This window comes from Myotis myotis, unplaced genomic scaffold, assembly GCF_014108235.1.
Source record: "Myotis myotis isolate mMyoMyo1 unplaced genomic scaffold, mMyoMyo1.p scaffold_m19_p_6, whole genome shotgun sequence".
Classification (NCBI taxonomy): Eukaryota; Metazoa; Chordata; class Mammalia; order Chiroptera; family Vespertilionidae; genus Myotis; species Myotis myotis.
The window spans coordinates 41941788-41949639 of record NW_023416368.1 but is presented as its reverse complement, the minus strand read 5'-3'; positions in this window follow the sequence as shown (position 1 = coordinate 41949639).

Sequence of the window (7852 nt, the reverse complement as noted above, 5' to 3'; positions counted from 1 at the left end):
ATGGCAAATGCAGAGGCCCTAGGGCTGGTGCATTTGAGGACCATAAAGGGTCATCAAAATAGCGGGAGCTCAGAATGTGCCATGGAAAGAGCCGCGGGAGATGAGGTCAGAGAGGAAACAGAAGGCCTGATGTCTGAGTGATAGGGCGAAAAGGAGGGCAAAATAAGCACGAACTCTGTCAGTGCAGCATTGTTGTGGTAGTGAGCAGTTCCCAGGTATTTATCATTATGGGAACACATAGGTTAAATATAGGTAACACATACACAAAATGTAAGAGCCATTGAAAATGACAAAATATACACAGAAACTTGGGTTAATTGTCAAAATTGATATGTGAGTAAAAATATTTAAACCAGTATAATTATATATTTATCAAAGTACCAACTGTATGCATTAAAATACACAGAACACACACAAGAGACCTATCTTTGGCAAAGGTAGATGAATATGCAAGAAAACAGATAAAGCACATTGAAAGGTATATATGGGATGGGGAGATGAATGTTGTGATGCGGAATGAAGGAGAAAAATAATATATAAAAAAGAGGGCTGTTGGCAGTACTGAAAATGATACTGTTCAGTGAACAGATAAGTTAAGAAAACCTTACTAAGGTAAAAAAAAATCATATATCTACCTGCAAAAGTACATTGAGATAAATCATATGCCACCATTTTTCTATTGTGGGATGCCAGGTTTGTATTTTTGGGTGTTTTTTCCTACTTAACTTTATTCTTTTTTTCACATATACTAGTTTGTAAAAGTGAAATGGTGGTGAGTAAAATAACAGAATTTCTTGTTTGGGATTCTTACCAGAATGAATTTTAAAGTCATGTAAAAATTCTATTGAAAAATGATCTTTAAAATGAGACAAATACGCTTAATACTAGTTTATTAATAACTTATACATTTTGTTCCAATTGCAGAGTTCTTAGGTCAGTTTCCCCCCCCCCAGTATGTAATAAGAACATAACAGGGTATATTAAAGAAAGATTGACTTCTCATTTTTTGTTGTTGTTGCAAATTGTTCATTGCTAACTACACTTAAAATGTAATGCCATTCATAATATCCAATTTAATGCTTGCTTTGTCATGAATAATGTAGATCAAGAATGCTCTTTTTAGCTGTAGTGCTAACATCAACATGATAAGAATTCTGTTATGTTTTCTCTCTATGAAGGTCTTATACGAAGATTGGTATGCTTACTCTGTTTGTCTTAGGGTGCCAGCTCTGGAAGTGGAGGGTGTAATGTTGTGTAAGCAACATGAAAGGTAAAAAATGTTCTCAAATATATAAGCTGCACAAAAGTAACCTCATAGCCACAATTACCATCTGTTTCTGGGCTCCACTAATGAGAGAACTTGTTCAATTGCACATCAGCTCAATCTGAAAATAATAAAACCATGACTTCTATGAGTTAAAAAACATGCCCCTCTAACCTCCCCCTTTCAACCTCAAGTTTCACTTGTTGAAAAACAAGGAAAACAAATAGACATCTGGCCACCCACATGGTTGTGTAAATTTTTTTTAAAAAAAGTGAAAATAACATGCGACAGAATGCCTGAAGGTTTCACTTAGTTCTTCACACATGGACTTAATCACTTTGGCAAATGCTTTCTCCCTCCCATATGAACTTTAATAGATCATCTTTCAAATGAAAAGTGCCCTCTTTTCTTTTATGTTTTAAGAACTAGTGGCCCAGGGAAAGACTGGGAATTGATTTGGGGAACTGTATTATCTACTTGGAATTTTGCTGCTTTTTAAAATTCACCAGAAATGTGCCAATAATATAGACGATAAAAATTTTTGAAGAGCTCCTTGGTATGTGGGATGGTGTGTATGTATGTGGGGAGGGTGTATGTGTGCACATGCACACTCATGATCTCCGTGTAAGCCCTCCCTGAAGCAGAAATATTCAAATTCCATGGGACACACATACTGTATTAAGGCAAATCCATGTTCCATTGGGCTTTGATTTTTAAAGTTATTTCTAGGGGCTAACTACTCTGCAAATCAAGATTAGAGAAAATGATCAAAAACACTGGATGATGGCATTGACAATGAGGAGGGACATCATTCTAATCTAAACCCACCTAAATATTCTTCAGACAAGACCACTTTCGTCTATAAAATTGGAAAAAAATCAGTTCTCTAGTGGAATGGGGATCTTTTGTTTCCTGATAACCTACAGAATTCAAGTTTACATGGAAAGCATGAATAACAGCTATAGGGTCTTACCCATAGATCTGCATACACAGAGCTGGTCAATAAAAAGCACCTTAGAGTTGGCTTTTAATTCAGTAGATTAAAGGTCAGTAAGCCACGTGGCTTGTTTAGGGCTCTGATGAGTTGTTCACCGTAGCCTTCATTTCCATCCGTCTTAATCTCCTTGTTTCATGAATGCCTGTTCCACAAATCTCATTCTTTTTGACATGCTTCCTATTGATAAGCTGAAATATGACAAAACACCTTCCATCCATCCAAACACTTCAATGTCACCACTTCCCTATATTTGTCAGTTGTGTAACTTAGAGGTTAGCAAATATTTGCTGTTACAAGTCAGATAGCATTTTAGGCTTTGTGGGCCAGAGGTTGTCTGTTGCAACTAATTAACTCAGTGCTTGTAGGGTGAAGGTAGTCATAGACATCATGTGAAAGAGTGAGTATAGTTGTGTTCCCCAAATCTGTTACTTACAAGAATAAATGATTGGCTGGATTCGGCCCTGGGACTGTAGTTTTTTGAGAAATCCCTCTGATTTGCTCTAGGATTTAGTGGGAGGACTGAATCACAAAGCCAATGCTTTTTGTTTTTTTCCTACATGACATTAGGCTTGATGACAGTCAAACCACAACCTCTGTGGTCTTGGGAAAGAGACAAACTTTCAAATCTTTATTTTTCTCATACATAAAATGGGATACTAATAATATATATTCCAAAGAGTTGTTATGAGATAAAATGAGAAAATGTTTACAAAGGGGACAGTATGGATATGTCTTTATTTATTTATTTATTTTTTCTTTTCTTTTTTTCTTTATTGATTAAGGTATTAAATATGTGTCCTTATCCCACCATTGCCCCCCCCCCACTCATGCCCTCACCACCCTGGTGTCTGTGTCCATTGATTATGCTTTTAGGCATGTGTACAAGTCCTTTGGTTGATCTCTCCCCCTTACTCCATCCTCTCCTACCTTCCCTCTGAGGTTTGACCATCTATGCTTCTCTGTCTCTGGATCTGTTTTTGTTCATCAGTTTATGTTGTTCATTATATTCCACAAATGAATGAGATCATGTGATATTTATCTTTCTGTGACTGGCTTATTTTGCTTAACATAATGGTCTTATTTCAGGTTTTTGTTTTTAGAAAGTGAGCTCTGCATACAGTACATAACTTATATTGATACAAATTCATAAAATTTTTTGTAATCAATGACTAGTTGGACATTGTTATTGCTAATAATGGTAATTAAAGATTAAAATAAGAGCAAAAGTAGGGAAGCAAAATGAAGCTATAAGCAACAAACCAGAACACTTAGCTTGAAAAACTCCGTTGACTTTATCTGTTCTGCTTTACAAGTTCATTACCTGAAAAATTATTTTTAGTTTCTACTGAAAGCTGTGAACACTTGATGATGGCTCTGCATATATAAACACTCTCTGAACAAGAGATGAGATCTCTTTATTTATTTATGTTTAAATATATTTTTATTGATTTCAGAAAGGATGGGTGAGAGAGAAAGAAATAGAAATATCAAAGATGAGAGAGAATTATTGATTGGCTGCCTCCTGCATGCCTCCTACTGGGGATGGAGTCCCAACCCAGACATGTGCCCTTTACCATAATTGAACCCGAGACCCTTTAGTTCACAGGCTAATGCTCTGTCCACTGAGCCAAACCAGCTAGGGCAAGATCTCTTTAGAAAAAGAAAATTGGACGTGGCTCTCAACTGTCCTGTAGAAGTGAGTGATATAGTTGAACAATGTTTATCTGAAGTCATTGTACTCTGACTGATACTCTGAGAAATTACCCATGTTTTGTTTTCATTGCCTTCTCTCAGCACAACTGGGCACATACTTTCTAGCTCTAAGTACAAAGCTAGTGTGTTTACTTCATCCGTTTTCAGGTGGATATTTCACATCCCCTGAAGGAAATGAATTAAGAACAGATACTATAGTATGAACCCAAACTGAAATGGTATAAAATATAAATGTATTTAATAAGTATTCATATTCTAGGTTTATTGACTTAATAATATGCAATGAGTTAAAACTATATCTGGACCGCTGCTTTAGGCAAAGCATAATATATAGCTAAATTCAGCATGTGTTTTTAAAATTCTCTCCTAGTGATGTAATTGTTCACTGATAAACCTTGCTGTAAGGATTTAACTGTAGTGCCAGACTGAATACCTGGGGTGATTCCATTGGATCATTAGACTGTGGCCAGTGCCAGACAGGTCCCACAGAAGCTGAGGGCCTGCACTGGCTTTGTACATATAGGGGAGAAACACCATTAATATTTGTCAATTTCAATTTATTCTCATAGTTGATAGATGAGTGTGAATGCATATACTGCTTATTTTAAAGGTATAATTTAAATTCTGTGCTGTGTGTTTAGAGATTTCTATTTTTTTCCTGAGTAATGGTAAAATATAAGATTACAATGATGTGATTTGGTGGTGATGCTATCTAAGAGCATTTTGGAGCGCGTACAGCAAATGTCCAAACAATCAAAGCGCTTGTCTGCACCTTCCTGAGGTTTTCAAGACGTCCAATGCTTTCCTTTAAAATATAGTTTCTAGACCAGTGAGTTTCCATATTTGTCTTTTAATGTACTTCAAACACCCTACTTTACGTGCACATCCCTTATTTTGCTGTATATTTTCAAAAATACTTCCTCTTCGTGAATTTACTGTAATATTTAAGCTCTATGAATAAAATCATCCAGTCTCTTTTATCAAGAATATTGTAGCAATAGGCAAAACTAGAAAAAAAAAACATTTAAAATATAGATTGCAACATATAAAATATATATTTTTTGATTTGTAAAAAGAATGTGATGTACATTTTGAATGAAAATTATATTTAAAACCACTTGTCATGTTAGGATTCAAATTCAGAATTTACCCTGTCAGTTTAAAACAAATTGGGGCGGTTAATGTGTACATAGTGACAGGTACTCTGGTACAGTGTAGAAAGTAAAGGTAGTTTTTCACTATTGCTAAGTTAATGAAAAAAGAAAGAATGGATTCATATAGGATTCACATGCTGTAATAGTTCTGTTGTTCAAGGGGGAAAGACAGCAATAAGGCCAGTCGGGGACTCTTAGGTACTTTCCTCCTACACCTACAAGCAGTCCGCATTTTAAACTGTATTTAGCTTTTAAAATGGCTTTTTGGCCCTAACCGGTTTGGCTCAGTGGATAGAGCGTCAGCCCGCGGACTGAAAGGTCCCAGGTTCGATTCTGGTCAAGGGCATGTACCTTGTTTGCGAGCACATCCCCAGTAGGGGGTGTGCAGGAGGCAGCTGATCGATGTTTCTCTCTTATCGATGTTTCTCACTCTCTATCCCTCTCCCTTCCTCTCTGTAAAAAATCAATAAAATTTATTTTTAAAAAAATGGCTTTCTGTGCAATTGAATAACATCAAAAGCTTTAAAAATGAATGGCAGTTTTGTTTTTTAAATGTGGAAAAAATAACATGGTTGCTCTTTTATTCTTTCTTTACTTCACACATTAATGACATATTTCATGATCCTTCAAGCCTTCCTGTAACTGCAGAGGGAAGTTGCCATCCTTGCTGTTTGTGGGCGTCCATTATAGTCCCGGTGTATACAGGTGTATAAGGCCCCACGAGGAAAAGCCGTGTCTTGTTCCCCATCAGTGTTGCTTTTGCCCAAACTCTCTGGTGAGGGGAAAAAGGAAAGTGTTGAAAAGTATGTACTGGTCCCACCTTATCAGGGAGGAAGTTGTGGGGCTGGGATTTTTTCCACACAAATTCATCAAATGCATGACTGTCTCTGAGCACTGATTGGCTGGCAGGTGGAGGAGAGCTCCCCTTACTGAACTCCTACTGGGAGACCAGAAATAGATCAACATGACCAGGGATTTCCAAATCCTCAGCTAGCCAACCACAGGATGAGATCAGAAAACAATGGCTACAGCGTGTTGAGTAAAGCCCTAGATAGTTGGACATGAATTCTTGATGTGGCGTAATTTTGTATTAAAAAGACCAGACAAGTTTTGGCTGGCTTGTGCCTCAGAATGATGGGATCACATTATTATTTGGGAATCAGTCTTTTTTTTTTCCCGATAGGAAACATTGGATTGGAAGGAATTCTTACTTTGTCACATTGTTTTAAAAGCTGAGCTGGCCGCCTTTGCTCATCCTTGGCTTATTCCTCCTGTCAGGACTGATGGGGACCGACGTCTGGTTCTTGCCATCGGCCTGCTTCATCATCTGGGGAAATGCAACTGCAAACCATTATTTTATAGTTCCAGGATTTCTGATAAATTTGGCTGGCACACTGAATTCTACAATAAATTAAAAGCTTTCCCATTTTATTATTTAAAAGGAAGGGCTTCCCTAACCGGTTTGGCTCAGTGGATAGAGCGTCAGCCTGTGGACTCAAGGGTCCCAGGTTCGATTCCGGTCAAGGGCATGTACCTTGGTTGCGGGCACATACCCAGTGGGGAGTGTGCAGGAGGCAGCTGATCAATGTTTCTCTCTCATTGATGTTTCTAACTCTCTATCCCTCTCCCCTCCTCTCTGTAAAGAATCAATATAATATATTTTTTAAAAAAAGATAAAAGGAAGGGCTCTCAGCACCACTGCACAGTTTCAGGGTATAGGTAAGAAAGGTTTGGCACAAGAATATTAGAGTTTTCGTACCAAATATTTAAGCATTAACTCTATGACCAAAGGTCTTTAGTTTTTAAAATTTGATTGGCCCAATGTTAAAGGGTTTGTCACTTCATTAGGTCCTTCAGAAGCAGAATGAAGTCTAGAGGTATACCTATCTGTTTTCAGATAGTTCGTGGAAAGACATGTTTACATTAATCTACTGAATTTTTATTTTATGTAGGGACTAACTTTTTTCACCCATTCTCTTCACTCTGCAAATACATATGATCTTGAGGTGAGGATCTTTTTCTATTTACTTTAATAGCAACAGTGTAAATGTAAGGTGGAAAATTTTGGAAGACAGAAAATGCCTTTTCCCAGTTCTCCCCATCAAAACACATGCCTCTTGTTGAAACTCATCCCACAAAATATTTGTACATAGAGTATTTATTTATAAGATTTTTTAAGATTGTATAGTTTATGTATGTTGCTCATAAATTAATACATCTGCATAATTCTCAGGAGAGATGTCCAAACCATTTACAATTGCATGTAGGTCTATGAACTCATTGCAAACAGGAATTGGGGTTTTTAATTATTTTTTCCATTGGAATTTATTTCACTGTTTACAGTGAAAGTTCAAAAAGTAATGTTGTCTTACTACCTAAATGACAAATAAGGTAAGTTTAGCTAAAAATAATTTAAGAATAATGCTAAGTTAACTTAGTAAAGTTCTGTAAAGTGCTGTGTTAGGTATTTTAGATCACTTTTTAAAATGCAATACCTGTATGAGGGAGGACCTAGTAATCTAAGCTTTATACACCCTAAAGTAGGATAATATTAAAGCCTTACTCAGGCTACAAGCTACTGTGAAGAATAAGGGGGCAGGGTAAGATCCTGGTCCTAAGAGCTAGACTACACTCCTCTTACAAATATTTTGGAAACCCTTTACATCTTGACTTTTAAATGCCCCAAGAATAGAAGCAGGAATATTACATCATCTCATTTTTTTT